The sequence below is a fragment of the Rhinoraja longicauda genome, unplaced genomic scaffold (assembly GCF_053455715.1).
Source record: "Rhinoraja longicauda isolate Sanriku21f unplaced genomic scaffold, sRhiLon1.1 Scf001098, whole genome shotgun sequence".
NCBI classification, from domain to species: domain Eukaryota; kingdom Metazoa; phylum Chordata; class Chondrichthyes; order Rajiformes; family Arhynchobatidae; genus Rhinoraja; species Rhinoraja longicauda.
Genome location: NW_027602314.1, coordinates 1 through 24703, shown reverse-complemented (window position 1 = coordinate 24703; position 24703 = coordinate 1). Strand labels below are relative to the sequence as shown.

General features: G+C 50.6%; 11 non-coding genes across 11 annotated transcripts; all 11 read right to left on the bottom strand.

Annotated features, from left to right (window-relative positions):
• Positions 1-212: 212 nt before the first annotated feature.
• On the bottom strand, positions 213-331 carry LOC144591530 (5S ribosomal RNA). Its single transcript, XR_013546899.1, has one exon. It is a non-coding gene; the product is annotated as a 5S ribosomal RNA (ribosomal RNA).
• Positions 332-2828: 2497 nt separating this feature from the next.
• LOC144591535 (5S ribosomal RNA) lies at positions 2829-2947 on the bottom strand. Its single transcript, XR_013546904.1, has one exon. It is a non-coding gene; the product is annotated as a 5S ribosomal RNA (ribosomal RNA).
• A 1869-nt stretch (positions 2948-4816) lies between these two features.
• On the bottom strand, positions 4817-4935 carry LOC144591529 (5S ribosomal RNA). Its single transcript, XR_013546898.1, has one exon. It is a non-coding gene; the product is annotated as a 5S ribosomal RNA (ribosomal RNA).
• Positions 4936-7569: 2634 nt separating this feature from the next.
• Positions 7570-7688, bottom strand: LOC144591528 (5S ribosomal RNA). Its single transcript, XR_013546897.1, has one exon. It is a non-coding gene; the product is annotated as a 5S ribosomal RNA (ribosomal RNA).
• Positions 7689-9427: 1739 nt separating this feature from the next.
• On the bottom strand, positions 9428-9546 carry LOC144591527 (5S ribosomal RNA). Its single transcript, XR_013546896.1, has one exon. It is a non-coding gene; the product is annotated as a 5S ribosomal RNA (ribosomal RNA).
• Positions 9547-12015: 2469 nt separating this feature from the next.
• Positions 12016-12134, bottom strand: LOC144591544 (5S ribosomal RNA). Its single transcript, XR_013546911.1, has one exon. It is a non-coding gene; the product is annotated as a 5S ribosomal RNA (ribosomal RNA).
• A 1739-nt stretch (positions 12135-13873) lies between these two features.
• Positions 13874-13992, bottom strand: LOC144591543 (5S ribosomal RNA). The gene has a single exon (XR_013546910.1). It is a non-coding gene; the product is annotated as a 5S ribosomal RNA (ribosomal RNA).
• Positions 13993-16483: 2491 nt separating this feature from the next.
• On the bottom strand, positions 16484-16602 carry LOC144591542 (5S ribosomal RNA). Its single transcript, XR_013546909.1, has one exon. It is a non-coding gene; the product is annotated as a 5S ribosomal RNA (ribosomal RNA).
• A 1739-nt stretch (positions 16603-18341) lies between these two features.
• On the bottom strand, positions 18342-18460 carry LOC144591537 (5S ribosomal RNA). Its single transcript, XR_013546906.1, has one exon. It is a non-coding gene; the product is annotated as a 5S ribosomal RNA (ribosomal RNA).
• Positions 18461-20949: 2489 nt separating this feature from the next.
• LOC144591540 (5S ribosomal RNA) lies at positions 20950-21068 on the bottom strand. The gene has a single exon (XR_013546908.1). It is a non-coding gene; the product is annotated as a 5S ribosomal RNA (ribosomal RNA).
• A 1869-nt stretch (positions 21069-22937) lies between these two features.
• LOC144591526 (5S ribosomal RNA) lies at positions 22938-23056 on the bottom strand. Its single transcript, XR_013546895.1, has one exon. It is a non-coding gene; the product is annotated as a 5S ribosomal RNA (ribosomal RNA).
• Positions 23057-24703: the final 1647 nt, after the last annotated feature.

The window sequence follows — 24703 nt, the reverse complement described above, 5'->3', positions numbered from 1 at the left end:
GGGAGAAAATGTGAGCATCCGGGTAAAAACTGTGTGGTCACAGGGACAACGTGCAAACTCCACATGGACAGCACCAGAGGCAAGGATTGGATCGATAGTGCTCCCAGAGGCGAGGAAAAGCCATTCCCTCCTCAGATGCTGCCTGCGCCAGGAGTATTTAAATGTCTGGCAGTGTATGTGAGAGGAGGAGCTTGCCGGTCGGTGGCAAAAAAAGCCTACGACACCCGGTATTCCCAGGCGGTCTCCCATCCAAGTACTGACCAGGCCCGAGCCTGCTTAGCTTCCGAGATCAGACGGGATCGGGCGTATTCAGGCTAGTATGGCCGTAGGCACAGAGTAGCAGCTTGTGCCCACACTTAACCTGCATCTACACTGCCTGCACACCAGTTTCGCACCAGTAACTCAAAAACCTGTATGTTTTAGGAATGTGGAAGGAAACCCACATGGTCACAGGGAGAGAATGTGCAAACTCTGTACACACATCACCCATAGTCAGGACTTGATGAGGGTCTCTGGCGCTGGAAGACAGCAATTCTACAGTGTAGAATTCTACATTTTGTCCTCTCCCACCACCACCGCCTACTTTCTCTCTCTCTCTCTTTAACTCTCTTCCTCGCTCCTTTCCTTTTACTTAACACAGGCGACATGCATCAATTATCAACACCATTTCTCCAAGAGAACCACCTGGATAAAACACAACTACAACTCAAATTAAACAGTGGCACCGTGGCACAGCGCTAGAGTTGCTGCCTCATAGCCCCACACACCCGGCTCACAACCTGACTATGCTCTCTCTCTCTCTCTCTCTCTCTCTCTCTCTCTCTCTCTCTCTCTCTCTCTCTCTCCCCCCCCCCCCCCCCCCCCGCCGTTCGGCCCTTCGAGCCTGCACCGCCATTCAATATGATCATGGCTGATCATCCAACTCAGTAACCTGTACCTGCCTTCTCTCCATACCCCCTGATCCCTTTAGCCACAAGGGCCACATCTAACTCCCTCTTAAATATAGCCAATGAACTGGCCTCAACTACCTTCTGTGGCAGAGAATTCCACAGATTCACCACTCTCTGTGTGAAAAAAAACATTCTCATCTCGGTCCTAAAAGACTTCCCCCTTATCCTTAAACTGTGACCCCTTGTTCTGGACTTCCCCAACATCGGGAACAATCTTCCTGCATCTAGCCTCTCCAACCCCTTAAGAATTTTGTAAGTTTCTATAAGATCCCCCCTCAATCTTCTAAATTCCAGCTAGTACAAGCCAAGTCTATCCAGTCTTTCTTCATATGAAAGTCCTGCCATCCCAGGAATCAATCTGGTGAACCTTCTCTGTACTCCCTCTATAGCAAGAATGTCTTTCCTCAGATTAGGAGACCAAAACTGTACGCAATACTCTAGGTGTGGTCTCACCAATGCCCTGTACAACTGCAGCAGAACCTCCCTGCTCCTATACTCAAATCCCCTCACTATGAATGCCAACATACCATTCGTTTTCTTCACTGCCTGCTGCACCTGCACGCCTACTTTCAATGACTGGTGTACCACGACACCCAGGTCTCGTTGCATCTCCCCTTCTCCTAATCGGCCACCATTCAGATAATAGTCTGCTTTCCTGTTCTTGCCACCAAAGTGGATAACCTCACATTTATCCACATTATACTGCATCTGCCATGCCTTTGCCCACTCACCTAACCTATCCAAGTCACGTTGCAGCCTCCTAGCATCCTCCTCACAGCTAACACTGCCCCCCAGCTTCGTGCCATCCGCAAACCTGGAGATGTTGCATTTAATTCCCTCGTCCAAATCATTAATATAAATTGTAAATAGCTGGGGTCCCAGCACTGAGCCTTGCGGTACCCCACTAGTCACTGCCTGCCATTCTGAAAAGGACCCGTTTATTCCTACTCTTTGCTTCTTGTCTGCCAGCCAGTTCTCTATCCACATCAATACTGAACCCACAATACCGTGTGCTTTAAGTTTGCATACTAATCTCTTATGTGGGACCTTGTCGAAAGCCTTCTGGAAGTCCAGATATAACACATCCACTGGTTCTCCCTTATCCACTCTACTAGTTACATCCTCGAAAAATTCTATAAGATTCGTCAGACATGAATTACCTTTCATAAATCCTTGCTGACTTTGTCCAATGATTTCACCACTTTCCAAATGTGCTGCTATCCCATCTTTAATAACTGACTCTAGCATTTTCCCCACTACGATGTTAGACTAACTGGTCTGTAATTCCCCGTTTTCTCTCTCCCTCCCTTTTTGAAAAGTGGGGTTACATTAGCTACCCTCCAATCCTCAGGAACTACTCCAGAATCTAAAGTGTTCGGCAAAACAGTTGCCGAGCCTAAACTGGGTCTCACCGGTGTAAATAATAAAGCAACAACAACAACCAAACTACATAAGTTGTAATGTACAACAGCCAACTGAGCTAGCAACCAGCTTGTCTTCGGGATGTGGGAGAAAATCTGAGCATCCGGGTAAAAACTGTGTGGTCACAGGGCGAACGTGCAAACTCCACATGGACAGCACCAGAGGCAAAGATTGGATCGATAGTGCTCCCAGAGGTGAGGAAAAGCCATTCCCTCCTCAGATGCTGCTTGCGCCAGTGAGTTCCTCCAGACCTTTGTGTTTTGTTTCATGATATGTGAAGTTGATTATGCGTGCGTGTGTGTGAGCCTTTGTGAAGATGCATGTTGATGAGGGATGGGTATGGATTTGTGAAAGATGTGTGTTACCACAGTGAAGGAAAAAAGGAGTGAGTGAAGGAGTATTTAAATGTCTGGCAGTGTATGTGAGAGGAGGATCTTGCCGGTCGGTGGCAAAAAAAGCCTACGACACCCAGTATTCCCAGGCGGTCTCCCATCCAAGTACTGACCAGGCCCGAGCCTGCTTAGCTTCCGAGATCAGACGGGATCGGGCGTATTCAGGCTAGTATGGCCGTAGGCACAGAGTAGCAGCTTGTGCCCACACTTAACCTGCATCTACACTGCCTGCACACCAGTTTCGCACCAGTAACTCAAAAACCTGCATGTTTTAGGAATGTGGGAGGAAACTCACGTGGTCACAGGGAGAGAATGTGCAAACTCTGTACACACATCACCCATAGTCAGGACTTGATGAGGGTCTCTGGCGCTGGAAGACAGCAATTCTACAGCTGCGCCACTGTGTCTAAACGTATAAGATTATTAAGGGGTTGGACACGTTAGAGGCAGGAAACATGTTCCCAATGTTGGGGGAGTCCAGAACCAGGGGCCACAGTTTAAGAATAAGGGGTGGTATGGCGAGTCTGGAGGCTTGTTCTTTCTTAAAGAAGTTTATTGCGGCAGCAATATTCAATTACAAAGTCTAACAAACGAATTTACAGACAACCATTAAATCAAACTGTTCGCATCGAAGTTCTCTTCCCACTGACTGGTTTTGGGCCCCAAAACCACCACGTGACTTTGCTGGCCAATCCGAGGGTTCGACTCTCAGGACCAATCCCTATGGTCGCTACATGACCCCCCCCAGAACCCGAGGTACGGAACCTAGCAGGGAGCCGGATTTCGCGACCAGAACGAGTAAGGAGAGGGGCTGCAGGCACCACAGGACAGGGGGTCCCGGGTCAGGTGGAATTGCAGGAGGGTGGCCCCGCCGAGGCGGCTGACCGACCAGGACAGGGCAGTCCTGATCCAAGTCTGCAGGTTTGAGCCTGGACACAGAGACGAGCTCACTCCTGCCCCCAACATCTAAGGTGAAGGTGACCGTCCCTTTACGCAACACGTGGAACGGTCCTTCATAAACCCTCTGTAACGGGGACCGATGGGCATCTCTACGCAGAAACACAAATTCACAGTCCTTCAAGGCAGGCGGTTCATGCACCATGGAACACCCGTGACGTGAAGTAGGAACCGGAGCCAGGGAACCCACTCGCGCCCGGAGGGATGCTAAAACCGACGGAACCGAGGGCTGCTGACCAGAGGACTCCGGAAGGAAGTCCCCGGGCACTCTGAGTGGCGAGCCACATACCAGTTCCACGGACGAAGTTCCGAGGTCCTGCTTAGGAGCAGTACGGATGCCCAAAAGGACCCAGGGGAGCTGGTCTACCTAGTCATGTCAAGTCAATTTATTTGTATAGCACATTTAAAAACAACCCACGTTGACCAAAGTGCTGCACATCTGACTAGGAAAAAAAGAAACACAGTGGCAGGCAGCCAAAACACAACGGCGCGGCCATCTTGTCAGGGCCGTCCAGCCGCGCACTGAGGGCCGCCTTAAGTTGCCTGTGAAACCTCTCCACGAGCCCATTAGCCTGTGGGTGGTACGCCGTGGTCTGCTGCAACGGGGAACCGTACAGCTCCGCAAGCGTACCCCAAAGGGCAGAGGTGAACTGGGACCCCCGGTCGGTGGTAATGACGGACGGAACACCGAACCGGGCCACCCAATGGAGGGCCAGGACCCGGGCACAAGAGGCGGCGGAGGTGTTGGACAACGGGAAAGCCTCCGGCCAACGGGTAAATCAGTCAACCAGTGTAAATAATAAAGCAACAAGAACAACCAAACTACATAAGTTGTAATGTACAACAGCCAACTGAGCTAGCAACCAGCTTGTCTTCGGGATGTGGGAGAAAATGTGAGCATCCGGGTAAAAACTGTGTGGTCACAGGGACAACGTGCAAACTCCACATGGACAGCACCAGAGGCAAGGATTGGATCGATAGTGCTCCCAGAGGCGAGGAAAAGCCATTCCCTCCTCAGATGCTGCCTGCGCCAGGAGTATTTAAATGTCTGGCAGTGTATGTGAGAGGAGGAGCTTGCCGGTCGGTGGCAAAAAAAGCCTACGACACCCGGTATTCCCAGGCGGTCTCCCATCCAAGTACTGACCAGGCCCGAGCCTGCTTAGCTTCCGAGATCAGACGGGATCGGGCGTATTCAGGCTAGTATGGCCGTAGGCACAGAGTACGAGCTTGTGCCCACACTTAACCTGCATCTACACTGCCTGCACACCAGTTTCGCACCAGTAACTCAAAAACCTGTATGTTTTAGGAATGTGGAAGGAAACCCACGTGGTCACAGGGAGAGAATGTGCAAACTCTGTACACACATCACCCATAGTCAGGACTTGATGAGGGTCTCTGGCGCTGGAAGACAGCAATTCTACAGTGTAGAATTCTACATTTTGTCCTCTCCCACCACCACCGCCTACTTTCTCTCTCTCTCTCTTTAACTCTCTTCCTCGCTCCTTTCCTTTTACTTAACACAGGCGACATGCATCAATTATCAACACCATTTCTCCAAGAGAACCACCTGGATAAAACACAACTACAACTCAAATTAAACAGTGGCACCGTGGCACAGCGCTAGAGTTGCTGCCTCATAGCCCCACACACCCGGCTCACATGACTATGCTCTCTCTCTCTCTCTCTCTCTCTCTCTCTCTCTCTCTCTCTCTCTCTCTCTCTCTCTCTCTCTCTCTCTCTCTCTCTCTCTCTCTCTCTCTCTCTCTCTCTCTCTCTCTCTCTCTCTCTCTCTCTCTCTCTCTCTCTCTCTCTCTCTCTCTCTCTCTCTCTCTCTCTCTCTCTCTCTCTCTCTCTCTCTCTCTCTCTCTCTTCCCCCCCCCCCCCCCCCCCGCCGTTCGGCCCTTCGAGCCTGCACCGCCATTCAATATGATCATGGCTGATCATCCAACTCAGTAACCTGTACCTGCCTTCTCTCCATACCCCCTGATCCCTTTAGCCACAAGGGCCACATCTAACTCCCTCTTAAATATAGCCAATGAACTGGCCTCAACTACCTTCTGTGGCAGAGAATTCCACAGATTCACCACTCTCTGTGTGAAAAAAAACATTCTCATCTCGGTCCTAAAAGACTTCCCCCTTATCCTTAAACTGTGACCCCTTGTTCTGGACTTCCCCAACATCGGGAACAATCTTCCTGCATCTAGCCTCTCCAACCCCTTAAGAATTTTGTAAGTTTCTATAAGATCCCCCCTCAATCTTCTAAATTCCAGCTAGTACAAGCCAAGTCTATCCAGTCTTTCTTCATATGAAAGTCCTGCCATCCCAGGAATCAATCTGGTGAACCTTCTCTGTACTCCCTCTATAGCAAGAATGTCTTTCCTCAGATTAGGAGACCAAAACTGTACGCAATACTCTAGGTGTGGTCTCACCAATGCCCTGTACAACTGCAGCAGAACCTCCCTGCTCCTATACTCAAATCCCCTCACTATGAATGCCAACATACCATTCGTTTTCTTCACTGCCTGCTGCACCTGCACGCCTACTTTCAATGACTGGTGTACCACGACACCCAGGTCTCGTTGCATCTCTCCTAATCGGCCACCATTCAGATAATAGTCTGCTTTCCTGTTCTTGCCACCAAAGTGGATAACCTCACATTTATCCACATTATACTGCATCTGCCATGCCTTTGCCCACTCACCTAACCTATCCAAGTCACGTTGCAGCCTCCTAGCATCCTCCTCACAGCTAACACTGCCCCCCAGCTTCGTGCCATCCGCAAACCTGGAGATGTTGCATTTAATTCCCTCGTCCAAATCATTAATATAAATTGTAAATAGCTGGGGTCCCAGCACTGAGCCTTGCGGTACCCCACTAGTCACTGCCTGCCATTCTGAAAAGGACCCGTTTATTCCTACTCTTTGCTTCTTGTCTGCCAGCCAGTTCTCTATCCACATCAATACTGAACCCACAATACCGTGTGCTTTAAGTTTGCATACTAATCTCTTATGTGGGACCTTGTCGAAAGCCTTCTGGAAGTCCAGATATAACACATCCACTGGTTCTCCCTTATCCACTCTACTAGTTACATCCTCGAAAAATTCTATAAGATTCGTCAGACATGAATTACCTTTCATAAATCCTTGCTGACTTTGTCCAATGATTTCACCACTTTCCAAATGTGCTGCTATCCCATCTTTAATAACTGACTCTAGCATTTTCCCCACTACGATGTTAGACTAACTGGTCTGTAATTCCCCGTTTTCTCTCTCCCTCCCTTTTTGAAAAGTGGGGTTACATTAGCTACCCTCCAATCCTCAGGAACTACTCCAGAATCTAAAGTGTTCGGCAAAACAGTTGCCGAGCCTAAACTGGGTCTCACCGGTGTAAATAATAAAGCAACAACAACAACCAAACTACATAAGTTGTAATGTACAACAGCCAACTGAGCTAGCAACCAGCTTGTCTTCGGGATGTGGGAGAAAATCTGAGCATCCGGGTAAAAACTGTGTGGTCACAGGGCGAACGTGCAAACTCCACATGGACAGCACCAGAGGCAAAGATTGGATCGATAGTGCTCCCAGAGGTGAGGAAAAGCCATTCCCTCCTCAGATGCTGCTTGCGCCAGTGAGTTCCTCCAGACCTTTGTGTTTTGTTTCATGATATGTGAAGTTGATTATGCGTGCGTGTGTGTGAGCCTTTGTGAAGATGCATGTTGATGAGGGATGGGTATGGATTTGTGAAAGATGTGTGTTACCACAGTGAAGGAAAAAAGGAGTGAGTGAAGGAGTATTTAAATGTCTGGCAGTGTATGTGAGAGGAGGATCTTGCCGGTCGGTGGCAAAAAAAGCCTACGACACCCGGTATTCCCAGGCGGTCTCCCATCCAAGTACTGACCAGGCCCGAGCCTGCTTAGCTTCCGAGATCAGACGGGATCGGGCGTATTCAGGCTAGTATGGCCGTAGGCACAGAGTAGCAGCTTGTGCCCACACTTAACCTGCATCTACACTGCCTGCACACCAGTTTCGCACCAGTAACTCAAAAACCTGCATGTTTTAGGAATGTGGGAGGAAACTCACGTGGTCACAGGGAGAGAATGTGCAAACTCTGTACACACATCACCCATAGTCAGGACTTGATGAGGGTCTCTGGCGCTGGAAGACAGCAATTCTACAGCTGCGCCACTGTGTCTAAACGTATAAGATTATTAAGGGGTTGGACACGTTAGAGGCAGGAAACATGTTCCCAATGTTGGGGGAGTCCAGAACCAGGGGCCACAGTTTAAGAATAAGGGGTGGTATGGCGAGTCTGGAGGCTTGTTCTTTGTTAAAGAAGTTTATTGCGGCAGCAATATTCAATTACAAAGTATAACAAACGAATTTACAGACAACCATTAAATCAAACTGTTCGCATCGAAGTTCTCTTCCCACTGACTGGTTTTGGGCCCCAAAACCACCACGTGACTTTGCTGGCCAATCCGAGGGTTCGACTCTCAGGACCAATCCCTATGGTCGCTACATGACCCCCCCCAGAACCCGAGGTACGGAACCTAGCAGGGAGCCGGATTTCGCGACCAGAACGAGTAAGGAGAGGGGCTGCAGGCACCACAGGACAGGGGGTCCCGGGTCAGGTGGAATTGCAGGAGGGTGGCCCCGCCGAGGCGGCTGACCGACCAGGACAGGGCAGTCCTGATCCAAGTCTGCAGGTTTGAGCCTGGACACAGAGACGAGCTCACTCCTGCCCCCAACATCTAAGGTGAAGGTGACCGTCCCTTTACGCAACACGTGGAACGGTCCTTCATAAACCCTCTGTAACGGGGACCGATGGGCATCTCTACGCAGAAACACAAATTCACAGTCCTTCAAGGCAGGCGGTTCATGCACCATGGAACACCCGTGACGTGAAGTAGGAACCGGAGCCAGGGAACCCACTCGCGCCCGGAGGGATGCTAAAACCGACGGAACCGAGGGCTGCTGACCAGAGGACTCCGGAAGGAAGTCCCCGGGCACTCTGAGTGGCGAGCCACATACCAGTTCCACGGACGAAGTTCCGAGGTCCTGCTTAGGAGCAGTACGGATGCCCAAAAGGACCCAGGGGAGCTGGTCTACCTAGTCAGGGCCGTCCAGCCGCGCACTGAGGGCCGCCTTAAGTTGCCTGTGAAACCTCTCCACGAGCCCATTAGCCTGTGGGTGGTACGCCGTGGTCTGCTGCAACGGGGAACCGTACAGCTCCGCAAGCGTAGCCCAAAGGGCAGAGGTGAACTGGGACCCCCGGTCGGTGGTAATGACGGACGGAACACGGAACCGGGCCACCCAATGGAGGGCCAGGACCCGGGCACAAGAGGCGGCGGAGGTGTTGGACAACGGGAAAGCCTCCGGCCAACGGGTAAATCGGTCAACCAGTGTAAATAATAAAGCAACAAGAACAACCAAACTACATAAGTTGTAATGTACAACAGCCAACTGAGCTAGCAACCAGCTTGTCTTCGGGATGTGGGAGAAAATGTGAGCATCCGGGTAAAAACTGTGTGGTCACAGGGACAACGTGCAAACTCCACATGGACAGCACCAGAGGCAAGGATTGGATCGATAGTGCTCCCAGAGGCGAGGAAAAGCCATTCCCTCCTCAGATGCTGCCTGCGCCAGGAGTATTTAAATGTCTGGCAGTGTATGTGAGAGGAGGAGCTTGCCGGTCGGTGGCAAAAAAAGCCTACGACACCCGGTATTCCCAGGCGGTCTCCCATCCAAGTACTGACCAGGCCCGAGCCTGCTTAGCTTCCGAGATCAGACGGGATCGGGCGTATTCAGGCTAGTATGGCCGTAGGCACAGAGTAGCAGCTTGTGCCCACACTTAACCTGCATCTACACTGCCTGCACACCAGTTTCGCACCAGTAACTCAAAAACCTGTATGTTTTAGGAATGTGGAAGGAAACCCACATGGTCACAGGGAGAGAATGTGCAAACTCTGTACACACATCACCCATAGTCAGGACTTGATGAGGGTCTCTGGCGCTGGAAGACAGCAATTCTACAGTGTAGAATTCTACATTTTGTCCTCTCCCACCACCACCGCCTACTTTCTCTCTCTCTCTCTTTAACTCTCTTCCTCGCTCCTTTCCTTTTACTTAACACAGGCGACATGCATCAATTATCAACACCATTTCTCCAAGAGAACCACCTGGATAAAACACAACTACAACTCAAATTAAACAGTGGCACCGTGGCACAGCGCTAGAGTTGCTGCCTCATAGCCCCACACACCCGGCTCACAACCTGACTATGCTCTCTCTCTCTCTCTCTTCCCCCCCCCCCCCCCCCCGCCGTTCGGCCCTTCGAGCCTGCACCGCCATTCAATATGATCATGGCTGATCATCCAACTCAGTAACCTGTACCTGCCTTCTCTCCATACCCCCTGATCCCTTTAGCCACAAGGGCCACATCTAACTCCCTCTTAAATATAGCCAATGAACTGGCCTCAACTACCTTCTGTGGCAGAGAATTCCACAGATTCACCACTCTCTGTGTGAAAAAAAACATTCTCATCTCGGTCCTAAAAGACTTCCCCCTTATCCTTAAACTGTGACCCCTTGTTCTGGACTTCCCCAACATCGGGAACAATCTTCCTGCATCTAGCCTCTCCAACCCCTTAAGAATTTTGTAAGTTTCTATAAGATCCCCCCTCAATCTTCTAAATTCCAGCTAGTACAAGCCAAGTCTATCCAGTCTTTCTTCATATGAAAGTCCTGCCATCCCAGGAATCAATCTGGTGAACCTTCTCTGTACTCCCTCTATAGCAAGAATGTCTTTCCTCAGATTAGGAGACCAAAACTGTACGCAATACTCTAGGTGTGGTCTCACCAATGCCCTGTACAACTGCAGCAGAACCTCCCTGCTCCTATACTCAAATCCCCTCACTATGAATGCCAACATACCATTCGTTTTCTTCACTGCCTGCTGCACCTGCACGCCTACTTTCAATGACTGGTGTACCACGACACCCAGGTCTCGTTGCATCTCCCCTTCTCCTAATCGGCCACCATTCAGATAATAGTCTGCTTTCCTGTTCTTGCCACCAAAGTGGATAACCTCACATTTATCCACATTATACTGCATCTGCCATGCCTTTGCCCACTCACCTAACCTATCCAAGTCACGTTGCAGCCTCCTAGCATCCTCCTCACAGCTAACACTGCCCCCCAGCTTCGTGCCATCCGCAAACCTGGAGATGTTGCATTTAATTCCCTCGTCCAAATCATTAATATAAATTGTAAATAGCTGGGGTCCCAGCACTGAGCCTTGCGGTACCCCACTAGTCACTGCCTGCCATTCTGAAAAGGACCCGTTTATTCCTACTCTTTGCTTCTTGTCTGCCAGCCAGTTCTCTATCCACATCAATACTGAACCCACAATACCGTGTGCTTTAAGTTTGCATACTAATCTCTTATGTGGGACCTTGTCGAAAGCCTTCTGGAAGTCCAGATATAACACATCCACTGGTTCTCCCTTATCCACTCTACTAGTTACATCCTCGAAAAATTCTATAAGATTCGTCAGACATGAATTACCTTTCATAAATCCTTGCTGACTTTGTCCAATGATTTCACCACTTTCCAAATGTGCTGCTATCCCATCTTTAATAACTGACTCTAGCATTTTCCCCACTACGATGTTAGACTAACTGGTCTGTAATTCCCCGTTTTCTCTCTCCCTCCCTTTTTGAAAAGTGGGGTTACATTAGCTACCCTCCAATCCTCAGGAACTACTCCAGAATCTAAAGTGTTCGGCAAAACAGTTGCCGAGCCTAAACTGGGTCTCATCGGTGTAAATAATAAAGCAACAACAACAACCAAACTACATAAGTTGTAATGTACAACAGCCAACTGAGCTAGCAACCAGCTTGTCTTCGGGATGTGGGAGAAAATCTGAGCATCCGGGTAAAAACTGTGTGGTCACAGGGCGAACGTGCAAACTCCACATGGACAGCACCAGAGGCAAAGATTGGATCGATAGTGCTCCCAGAGGTGAGGAAAAGCCATTCCCTCCTCAGATGCTGCTTGCGCCAGTGAGTTCCTCCAGACCTTTGTGTTTTGTTTCATGATATGTGAAGTTGATTATGCGTGCGTGTGTGTGCGTGTGTGTGAGCCTTTGTGAAGATGCATGTTGATGAGGGATGGGTATGGATTTGTGAAAGATGTGTGTTACCACAGTGAAGGAAAAAAGGAGTGAGTGAAGGAGTATTTAAATGTCTGGCAGTGTATGTGAGAGGAGGATCTTGCCGGTCGGTGGCAAAAAAAAGCCTACGACACCCGGTATTCCCAGGCGGTCTCCCATCCAAGTACTGACCAGGCCCGAGCCTGCTTAGCTTCCGAGATCAGACGGGATCGGGCGTATTCAGGCTAGTATGGCCGTAGGCACAGAGTAGCAGCTTGTGCCCACACTTAACCTGCATCTACACTGCCTGCACACCAGTTTCGCACCAGTAACTCAAAAACCTGCATGTTTTAGGAATGTGGGAGGAAACTCACGTGGTCACAGGGAGAGAATGTGCAAACTCTGTACACACATCACCCATAGTCAGGACTTGATGAGGGTCTCTGGCGCTGGAAGACAGCAATTCTACAGCTGCGCCACTGTGTCTAAACGTATAAGATTATTAAGGGGTTGGACACGTTAGAGGCAGGAAACATGTTCCCAATGTTGGGGGAGTCCAGAACCAGGGGCCACAGTTTAAGAATAAGGGGTGGTATGGCGAGTCTGGAGGCTTGTTCTTTGTTAAAGAAGTTTATTGCGGCAGCAATATTCAATTACAAAGTATAACAAACGAATTTACAGACAACCATTAAATCAAACTGTTCGCATCGAAGTTCTCTTCCCACTGACTGGTTTTGGGCCCCAAAACCACCACGTGACTTTGCTGGCCAATCCGAGGGTTCGACTCTCAGGACCAATCCCTATGGTCGCTACATGACCCCCCCCAGAACCCGAGGTACGGAACCTAGCAGGGAGCCGGATTTCGCGACCAGAACGAGTAAGGAGAGGGGCTGCAGGCACCACAGGACAGGGGGTCCCGGGTCAGGTGGAATTGCAGGAGGGTGGCCCCGCCGAGGCGGCTGACCGACCAGGACAGGGCAGTCCTGATCCAAGTCTGCAGGTTTGAGCCTGGACACAGAGACGAGCTCACTCCTGCCCCCAACATCTAAGGTGAAGGTGACCGTCCCTTTACGCAACACGTGGAACGGTCCTTCATAAACCCTCTGTAACGGGGACCGATGGGCATCTCTACGCAGAAACACAAATTCACAGTCCTTCAAGGCAGGCGGTTCATGCACCATGGAACACCCGTGACGTGAAGTAGGAACCGGAGCCAGGGAACCCACTCGCGCCCGGAGGGATGCTAAAACCGACGGAACCGAGGGCTGCTGACCAGAGGACTCCGGAAGGAAGTCCCCGGGCACTCTGAGTGGCGAGCCACATACCAGTTCCACGGACGAAGTTCCGAGGTCCTGCTTAGGAGCAGTACGGATGCCCAAAAGGACCCAGGGGAGCTGGTCTACCTAGTCAGGGCCGTCCAGCCGCGCACTGAGGGCCGCCTTAAGTTGCCTGTGAAACCTCTCCACGAGCCCATTAGCCTGTGGGTGGTACGCCGTGGTCTGCTGCAACGGGGAACCGTACAGCTCCGCAAGCGTAGCCCAAAGGGCAGAGGTGAACTGGGACCCCCGGTCGGTGGTAATGACGGACGGAACACCGAACCGGGCCACCCAATGGAGGGCCAGGACCCGGGCACAAGAGGCGGCGGAGGTGTTGGACAACGGGAAAGCCTCCGGCCAACGGGTAAATCGGTCAACCAGTGTAAATAATAAAGCAACAAGAACAACCAAACTACATAAGTTGTAATGTACAACAGCCAACTGAGCTAGCAACCAGCTTGTCTTCGGGATGTGGGAGAAAATGTGAGCATCCGGGTAAAAACTGTGTGGTCACAGGGACAACGTGCAAACTCCACATGGACAGCACCAGAGGCAAGGATTGGATCGATAGTGCTCCCAGAGGCGAGGAAAAGCCATTCCCTCCTCAGATGCTGCCTGCGCCAGGAGTATTTAAATGTCTGGCAGTGTATGTGAGAGGAGGAGCTTGCCGGTCGGTGGCAAAAAAAGCCTACGACACCCGGTATTCCCAGGCGGTCTCCCATCCAAGTACTGACCAGGCCCGAGCCTGCTTAGCTTCCGAGATCAGACGGGATCGGGCGTATTCAGGCTAGTATGGCCGTAGGCACAGAGTAGCAGCTTGTGCCCACACTTAACCTGCATCTACACTGCCTGCACACCAGTTTCGCACCAGTAACTCAAAAACCTGTATGTTTTAGGAATGTGGGAGGAAACTCACGTGGTCACAGGGAGAGAATGTGCAAACTCTGTACACACATCACCCATAGTCAGGACTTGATGAGGGTCTCTGGCGCTGGAAGACAGCAATTCTACAGTGTAGAATTCTACATTTTGTCCTCTCCCACCACCACCACCACCTACTTTCTCTCTCTCTCTCTTTAACTCTCTTCCTCGCTCCTTTCCTTTTACTTAACACAGGCGACATGCATCAATTATCAACACCATTTCTCCAAGAGAACCACCTGGATAAAACACAACTACAACTCAAATTAAACAGTGGCACCGTGGCACAGCGCTAGAGTTGCTGCCTCATAGCCCCACACGCCCGGCTCACAACCTGACTATGCTCTCTCTCTCTCTCTCTCTCTCTCTCTCTCTCTCTCTCTCTCTCTCTTCCCCCCCCCCCCCCCCCGCCGTTCGGCCCTTCGAGCCTGCACCGCCATTCAATATGATCATGGCTGATCATCCAACTCAGTAACCTGTACCTGCCTTCTCTCCATACCCCCTGATCCCTTTAGCCACAAGGGCCACATCTAACTCCCTCTTAAATATAGCCAATGAACTGGCCTCAACTACCTTCTGTGGCAGAGAATTCCACAGATTCACCACTCTCTGTGTGAAAAAAAACATTCTCATCTCGGTCCTAAAAGACTTCCCCCTTATCCTTAAACTGTGACCCCTTGTTCTGGACTTCCCCAACATCGGGAACAATCTTCCTGCATCTAGCCTCTCCAACTCCTTAAGAATTTTGTAAGTTTCTATAAGATCCCCCCTCAATCTTCTAAATTCCAGCTAGTACAAGCCAAGTCTATCCAGTCTTTCTTCATATGAAAGTCCTGCCATCCCAGGAATCAATCTGGTGAACCTTCTCTGTACTCCCTCTATAGCAAGAATGTCTTTCCTCAGATTAGGAGACCAAAACTGTACGCAATACTCTAGGTGTGGTCTCACCAATGCCCTGTACAACTGCAGCAGAACCTCCCTGCTCCTATACTCAAATCCCCTCGCTATGAATGCCAACATACCATTCGTTTTCTTCACTGCCTGCTGCACCTGCACGCCTACTTTCAATGACTGGTGTACCACGACACCCAGGTCTCGTTGCATCTCCCCTTCTCCTAATCGGCCACCATTCAGATAATAGTCTGCTTTCCTGTTCTTGCCACCAAAGTGGATAACCTCACATTTATCCACATTATACTGCATCTGCCATGCCTTTGCCCACTCACCTAACCTATCCAAGTCACGTTGCAGCCTCCTAGCATCCTCCTCACAGCTAACACTGCCCCCCAGCTTCGTGCCATCCGCAAACCTGGAGATGTTGCATTTAATTCCCTCGTCCAAATCATTAATATAAATTGTAAATAGCTGGGGTCCCAGCACTGAGCCTTGCGGTACCCCACTAGTCACTGCCTGCCATTCTGAAAAGGACCCGTTTATTCCTACTCTTTGCTTCTTGTCTGCCAGCCAGTTCTCTATCCACATCAATACTGAACCCACAATACCGTGTGCTTTAAGTTTGCATACTAATCTCTTATGTGGGACCTTGTCGAAAGCCTTCTGGAAGTCCAGATATAACACATCCACTGGTTCTCCCTTATCCACTCTACTAGTTACATCCTCGAAAAATTCTATAAGATTCGTCAGACATGAATTACCTTTCATAAATCCTTGCTGACTTTGTCCAATGATTTCACCACTTTCCAAATGTGCTGCTATCCCATCTTTAATAACTGACTCTAGCATTTTCCCCACTACGATGATAGACTAACTGGTCTGTAATTCCCCGTTTTCTCTCTCCCTCCCTTTTTGAAAAGTGGGGTTACATTAGCTACCCTCCAATCCTCAGGAACTACTCCAGAATCTAAAGTGTTCGGCAAAACAGTTGCCGAGCCTAAACTGGGTCTCACCGGTGTAAATAATAAAGCAACAACAACAACCAAACTACATAAGTTGTAATGTACAACAGCCAACTGAGCTAGCAACCAGCTTGTCTTCGGGATGTGGGAGAAAATCTGAGCATCCGGGTAAAAACTGTGTGGTCACAGGGACAACGTGCAAACTCCACATGGACAGCACCAGAGGCAAAGATTGGATCGATAGTGCTCCCAGAGGTGAGGAAAAGCCATTCCCTCCTCAGATGCTGCTTGCGCCAGTGAGTTCCTCCAGACCTTTGTGTTTTGTTTCATGATATGTGAAGTTGATTATGCGTGCGTGTGTGTGAGCCTTTGTGAAGATGCATGTTGATGAGGGATGGGTATGGATTTGTGAAAGATGTGTGTTACCACAGTGAAGGAAAAAAGGAGTGAGTGAAGGAGTATTTAAATGTCTGGCAGTGTATGTGAGAGGAGGATCTTGCCGGTCGGTGGCAAAAAAAAGCCTACGACACCCGGTATTCCCAGGCGGTCTCCCATCCAAGTACTGACCAGGCCCGAGCCTGCTTAGCTTCCGAGATCAGACGGGATCGGGCGTATTCAGGCTAGTATGGCCGTAGGCACAGAGTAGCAGCTTGTGCCCACACTTAACCTGCATCTACACTGCCTGCACACCAGTTTCGCACCAGTAACTCAAAAACCTGCATGTTTTAGGAATGTGGGAGGAAACTCACGTGGTCACAGGGAGAGAATGTGCAAACTCTGTACACACATCACCCATAGTCAGGACTTGATGAGGGTCTCTGGCGCTGGAAGACAGCAATTCTACAGCTGCGCCACTGTGTCTAAACGTATAAGATTATTAAGGGGTTGGACACGTTAGAGGCAGGAAACATGTTCCCAATGTTGGGGGAGTCCAGAACCAGGGGCCACAGTTTAAGAATAAGGGGTGGTATGGCGAGTCTGGAGGCTTGTTCTTTGTTAAAGAAGTTTATTGCGGCAGCAATATTCAATTACAAAGTATAACAAACGAATTTACAGACAACCATTAAATCAAACTGTTCGCATCGAAGTTCTCTTCCCACTGACTGGTTTTGGGCCCCAAAACCACCACGTGACTTTGCTGGCCAATCCGAGGGTTCGACTCTCAGGACCAATCCCTATGGTCGCTACATGACCCCCCCCAGAACCCGAGGTACGGAACCTAGCAGGGAGCCGGATTTCGCGACCAGAACGAGTAAGGAGAGGGGCTGCAGGCACCACAGGACAGGGGGTCCCGGGTCAGGTGGAATTGCAGGAGGGTGGCCCCGCCGAGGCGGCTGACCGACCAGGACAGGGCAGTCCTGATCCAAGTCTGCAGGTTTGAGCCTGGACACAGAGACGAGCTCACTCCTGCCCCCAACATCTAAGGTGAAGGTGACCGTCCCTTTACGCAACACGTGGAACGGTCCTTCATAAACCCTCTGTAACGGGGACCGATGGGCATCTCTACGCAGAAACACAAATTCACAGTCCTTCAAGGCAGGCGGTTCATGCACCATGGAACACCCGTGACGTGAAGTAGGAACCGGAGCCAGGGAACCCACTCGCGCCCGGAGGGATGCTAAAACCGACGGAACCGAGGGCTGCTGACCAGAGGACTCCAGAAGGAAGTCCCCGGGCACTCTGAGTGGCGAGCCACATACCAGTTCCACGGACGAAGTTCCGAGGTCCTGCTTAGGAGCAGTACGGATGCCCAAAAGGACCCAGGGGAGCTGGTCTACCTAGTCAGGGCCGTCCAGCCGCGCACTGAGGGCCGCCTTAAGTTGCCTGTGAAACCTCTCCACGAGCCCATTAGCCTGTGGGTGGTACGCCGTGGTCTGCTGCAACGGGGAACCGTACAGCTCCGCAAGCGTAGCCCAAAGGGCAGAGGTGAACTGGGACCCCCGGTCGGTGGTAATGACGGACGGAACACCGAACCGGGCCACCCAATGGAGGGCCAGGACCCGGGCACAAGAGGCGGCGGAGGTGTTGGACAACGGGAAAGCCTCCGGCCAACGGGTAAATCGGTCAACCAGTGTAAATAATAAAGCAACAAGAACAACCAAACTACATAAGTTGTAATGTACAACAGCCAACTGAGCTAGCAACCAGCTTGTCTTCGGGATGTGGGAGAAAATGTGAGCATCCGGGTAAAAACTGTGTGGTCACAGGGACAACGTGCAAACTCCACATGGACAGCACCAGAGGCAAGGATTGGATCGATAGTGCTCCCAGAGGCGAGGAAAAGCCATTCCCTCCTCAGATGCTGCCTGCGCCAGGAGTATTTAAATGTCTGGCAGTGTATGTGAGAGGAGGAGCTTGCCGGTCGGTGGCAAAAAAAGCCTACGACACCCGGTATTCCCAGGCGGTCTCCCATCCAAGTACTGACCAGGCCCGAGCCTGCTTAGCTTCCGAGATCAGACGGGATCGGGCGTATTCAGGCTAGTATGGCCGTAGGCACAGAGTACGAGCTTGTGCCCACACTTAACCTGCATCTACACTGCCTGCACACCAGTTTCGCACCAGTAACTCAAAAACCTGTATGTTTTAGGAATGTGGAAGGAAACCCACGTGGTCACAGGGAGAGAATGTGCAAACTCTGTACACACATCACCCATAGTCAGGACTTGATGAGGGTCTCTGGCGCTGGAAGACAGCAATTCTACAGTGTAGAATTCTACATTTTGTCCTCTCCCACCACCACCGCCTACTTTCTCTCTCTCTCTCTTTAACTCTCTTCCTCGCTCCTTTCCTTTTACTTAACACAGGCGACATGCATCAATTATCAACACCATTTCTCCAAGAGAACCACCTGGATAAAACACAACTACAACTCAAATTAAACAGTGGCACCGTGGCACAGCGCTAGAGTTGCTGCCTCATAGCCCCACACACCCGGCTCACAACCTGACTATGCTCTCTCTCTCTCTCTCTCTCTCTCTCTCTCTCTCTCTCTCTCTCTTCCCCCCCCCCCCCCCCCCCCCGCCGTTCGGCCCTTCGAGCCTGCACCGCCATTCAATATGATCATGGCTGATCATCCAACTCAGTAACCTGTACCTGCCTTCTCTCCATACCCCCTGATCCCTTTAGCCACAAGGGCCACATCTAACTCCCTCTTAAATATAGCCAATGAACTGGCCTCAACTACCTTCTGTGGCAGAGAATTCCACAGATTCACCACTCTCTGTGTGAAAAAAAACATTCTCATCTCGGTCCTAAAAGACTTCCCCCTTATCCTTAAACTGTGACCCCTTGTTCTGGACTTCCCCAACATCGGGAACAATCTTCCTGCATCTAGCCTCTCCAACCCCTTAAGAATTTTGTAAGTTTCTATAAGATCCCCCCTCAATCTTCTAAATTCCAGCTAGTACAAGCCAAGTCTATCCAGTCTTTCTTCATATGAAAGTCCTGCCATCCCAGGAATCAATCTGGTGAACCTTCTCTGTACTCCCTCTATAGCAAGAATGTCTTTCCTCAGATTAGGAGACCAAAACTGTACGCAATACTCTAGGTGTGGTCTCACCAATGCCCTGTACAACTGCAGCAGAACCTCCCTGCTCCTATACTCAAATCCCCTCACTATGAATGCCAACATACCATTCGTTTTCTTCACTGCCTGCTGCACCTGCACGCCTACTTTCAATGACTGGTGTACCACGACACCCAGGTCTCGTTGCATCTCCCCTTCTCCTAATCGGCCACCATTCAGATAATAGTCTGCTTTCCTGTTCTTGCCACCAAAGTGGATAACCTCACATTTATCCACATTATACTGCATCTGCCATGCCTTTGCCCACTCACCTAACCTATCCAAGTCACGTTGCAGCCTCCTAGCATCCTCCTCACAGCTAACACTGCCCCCCAGCTTCGTGCCATCCGCAAACCTGGAGATGTTGCATTTAATTCCCTCGTCCAAATCATTAATATAAATTGTAAATAGCTGGGGTCCCAGCACTGAGCCTTGCGGTACCCCACTAGTCACTGCCTGCCATTCTGAAAAGGACCCGTTTATTCCTACTCTTTGCTTCTTGTCTGCCAGCCAGTTCTCTATCCACATCAATACTGAACCCACAATACCGTGTGCTTTAAGTTTGCATACTAATCTCTTATGTGGGACCTTGTCGAAAGCCTTCTGGAAGTCCAGATATAACACATCCACTGGTTCTCCCTTATCCACTCTACTAGTTACATCCTCGAAAAATTCTATAAGATTCGTCAGACATGAATTACCTTTCATAAATCCTTGCTGACTTTGTCCAATGATTTCACCACTTTCCAAATGTGCTGCTATCCCATCTTTAATAACTGACTCTAGCATTTTCCCCACTACGATGTTAGACTAACTGGTCTGTAATTCCCCGTTTTCTCTCTCCCTCCCTTTTTGAAAAGTGGGGTTACATTAGCTACCCTCCAATCCTCAGGAACTACTCCAGAATCTAAAGTGTTCGGCAAAACAGTTGCCGAGCCTAAACTGGGTCTCACCGGTGTAAATAATAAAGCAACAACAACAACCAAACTACATAAGTTGTAATGTACAACAGCCAACTGAGCTAGCAACCAGCTTGTCTTCGGGATGTGGGAGAAAATCTGAGCATCCGGGTAAAAACTGTGTGGTCACAGGGCGAACGTGCAAACTCCACATGGACAGCACCAGAGGCAAAGATTGGATCGATAGTGCTCCCAGAGGTGAGGAAAAGCCATTCCCTCCTCAGATGCTGCTTGCGCCAGTGAGTTCCTCCAGACCTTTGTGTTTTGTTTCATGATATGTGAAGTTGATTATGCGTGCGTGTGTGTGAGCCTTTGTGAAGATGCATGTTGATGAGGGATGGGTATGGATTTGTGAAAGATGTGTGTTACCACAGTGAAGGAAAAAAGGAGTGAGTGAAGGAGTATTTAAATGTCTGGCAGTGTATGTGAGAGGAGGATCTTGCCGGTCGGTGGCAAAAAAAGCCTACGACACCCGGTATTCCCAGGCGGTCTCCCATCCAAGTACTGACAAGGCCCGAGCCTGCTTAGCTTCCGAGATCAGACGGGATCGGGCGTATTCAGGCTAGTATGGCCGTAGGCACAGAGTAGCAGCTTGTGCCCACACTTAACCTGCATCTACACTGCCTGCACACCAGTTTCGCACCAGTAACTCAAAAACCTGCATGTTTTAGGAATGTGGGAGGAAACTCACGTGGTCACAGGGAGAGAATGTGCAAACTCTGTACACACATCACCCATAGTCAGGACTTGATGAGGGTCTCTGGCGCTGGAAGACAGCAATTCTACAGCTGCGCCACTGTGTCTAAACGTATAAGATTATTAAGGGGTTGGACACGTTAGAGGCAGGAAACATGTTCCCAATGTTGGGGGAGTCCAGAACCAGGGGCCACAGTTTAAGAATAAGGGGTGGTATGGCGAGTCTGGAGGCTTGTTCTTTGTTAAAGAAGTTTATTGCGGCAGCAATATTCAATTACAAAGTCTAACAAACGAATTTACAGACAACCATTAAATCAAACTGTTCGCATCGAAGTTCTCTTCCCACTGACTGGTTTTGGGCCCCAAAACCACCACGTGACTTTGCTGGCCAATCCGAGGGTTCGACTCTCAGGACCAATCCCTATGGTCGCTACATGACCCCCCCCAGAACCCGAGGTACGGAACCTAGCAGGGAGCCGGATTTCGCGACCAGAACGAGTAAGGAGAGGGGCTGCAGGCACCACAGGACAGGGGGTCCCGGGTCAGGTGGAATTGCAGGAGGGTGGCCCCGCCGAGGCGGCTGACCGACCAGGACAGGGCAGTCCTGATCCAAGTCTGCAGGTTTGAGCCTGGACACAGAGACGAGCTCACTCCTGCCCCCAACATCTAAGGTGAAGGTGACCGTCCCTTTACGCAACACGTGGAACGGTCCTTCATAAACCCTCTGTAACGGGGACCGATGGGCATCTCTACGCAGAAACACAAATTCACAGTCCTTCAAGGCAGGCGGTTCATGCACCATGGAACACCCGTGACGTGAAGTAGGAACCGGAGCCAGGGAACCCACTCGCGCCCGGAGGGATGCTAAAACCGACGGAACCGAGGGCTGCTGACCAGAGGACTCCGGAAGGAAGTCCCCGGGCACTCTGAGTGGCGAGCCACATACCAGTTCCACGGACGAAGTTCCGAGGTCCTGCTTAGGAGCAGTACGGATGCCCAAAAGGACCCAGGGGAGCTGGTCTACCTAGTCAAGTCAAGTCAATTTATTTGTATAGCACATTTAAAAACAACCCACGTTGACCAAAGTGCTGCACATCTGACTAGGAAAAAAAGAAACACAGTGGCAGGCAGCCAAAACACAACGGCGCGGCCATCTTGTCAGGGCCGTCCAGCCGCGCACTGAGGGCCGCCTTAAGTTGCCTGTGAAACCTCTCCACGAGCCCATTAGCCTGTGGGTGGTACGCCGTGGTCTGCTGCAACGGGGAACCGTACAGCTCCGCAAGCGTACCCCAAAGGGCAGAGGTGAACTGGGACCCCCGGTCGGTGGTAATGACGGACGGAACACCGAACCGGGCCACCCAATGGAGGGCCAGGACCCGGGCACAAGAGGCGGCGGAGGTGTTGGACAACGGGAAAGCCTCCGGCCAACGGGTAAATCAGTCAACCAGTGTAAATAATAAAGCAACAAGAACAACCAAACTACATAAGTTGTAATGTACAACAGCCAACTGAGCTAGCAACCAGCTTGTCTTCGGGATGTGGGAGAAAATGTGAGCATCCGGGTAAAAACTGTGTGGTCACAGGGACAACGTGCAAACTCCACATGGACAGCACCAGAGGCAAGGATTGGATCGATAGTGCTCCCAGAGGCGAGGAAAAGCCATTCCCTCCTCAGATGCTGCCTGCGCCAGGAGTATTTAAATGTCTGGCAGTGTATGTGAGAGGAGGAGCTTGCCGGTCGGTGGCAAAAAAAGCCTACGACACCCGGTATTCCCAGGCGGTCTCCCATCCAAGTACTGACCAGGCCCGAGCCTGCTTAGCTTCCGAGATCAGACGGGATCGGGCGTATTCAGGCTAGTATGGCCGTAGGCACAGAGTACGAGCTTGTGCCCACACTTAACCTGCATCTACACTGCCTGCACACCAGTTTCGCACCAGTAACTCAAAAACCTGCATGTTTTAGGAATGTGGGAGGAAACCCACGTGGTCACAGGGAGAGAATGTGCAAACTCTGTACACACATCACCCATAGTCAGGACTTGATGAGGGTCTCTGGCGCTGGAAGACAGCAATTCTACGGTGTAGAATTCTACATTTTGTCCTCTCCCACCACCACCACCTACTTTCTCTCTCTCTCTCTTTAACTCTCTTCCTCGCTCCTTTCCTTTTACTTAACACAGGCGACATGCATCAATTATCAACACCATTTCTCCAAGAGAACCACCTGGATAAAACACAACTACAACTCAAATTAAACAGTGGCACCGTGGCACAGCGCTAGAGTTGCTGCCTCACAGCCCCACACACCCGGCTCACAACCTGACTATGCTCTCTCTCTCTCTCTCTCTCTCTCTCTCTCTCTCTCTCTCTCGCTTTCTCTCTCTCTCTCTCTCTCTCTCTCTCTCTCCCTCTACATTTCTCACACGTTCTCTCGCACATATTCTCTCACACTCTATCTCTCACTCACACACACACAACACTCTCTCACACACATTCACTCACTCTCACTATCACACACACACGCAGACACACACTCACTCACACAGCCTCTCTCTCACTTCCTCTTTCACTTCCACTGTCTCTCTTACACACACACTTACTCTCTCACACAAACCGTCCCCCTCTCTCTATCTCTCTCTCACACTTCCTCTCTCTCCCTCCCCCTCTCTCTCTCTACCATTTCCTCTCTCTCTCACGCACACTTCCTCTCCCCCTCTCTCTCTCTCTCTCTCTCTCACACTTTCTCTCCCCCTCTTTCTCTCTCTCCCTCTCTCTCTCTCACACATTTCCTCTCCCTCTCTCTCTCCCTCTTTCTCTCCCTCTCTCGCTCCCTCACACACACTCCCTCTCTCTCCCTCTCTCTCCTCCTCTCCATCTCTCTCTCTCTCCTTCTTTCTCTCTCTCTCTCTCACACACACTTCTCTCTCTCTCTCGCTCTCTCTCTCTCACACACACTTCTTCTTTCTCTCTCTCTCCCTCTTTCTCTCCCTCTCCCTCTCCCTTTCTCCCTCTCTCTCTCTCTCTCCCCCCTCTCTCTCCCTCTCCCCCTCTCCCCAGCTCTCCACCGTGTTCTTCCACACTGCCTGATCCCGTGGGTGCCGGACTGAACATATCTGTGGTTGTTGTAGAACACAAAGTGCTGCAGTAACTCAGCGGGACGGGCAGCATCTGTGGAGGGAATGGCCTCAGCCCCCACACTGCTGAGCTCTGTGTCTGGGTGAAGCATCCTGGACGTGCCCCAGATCAGCTCACAATTGTCTAGGGAGGAACTGCAGATGCTGGTTTAGACCAAAGAGAGAAATAAAAAGCTGGAGTAACTCAGCGGGACGGGCAGCATCTGTGGAGAAAAATAGGTGACGTTTCGGGTGGAGACCCTTCTTCAGTCTGAAAGTCACGGGAAAAGTAAACAAGAGATATAGATGATGATGTCTCTATCTCTTGTTCCCATCCCCCTAGACGTAACAGTGACAGAGACCCCCTCGTCCTTGCCTTCCACCCCACCAGCTGTCACATGCATT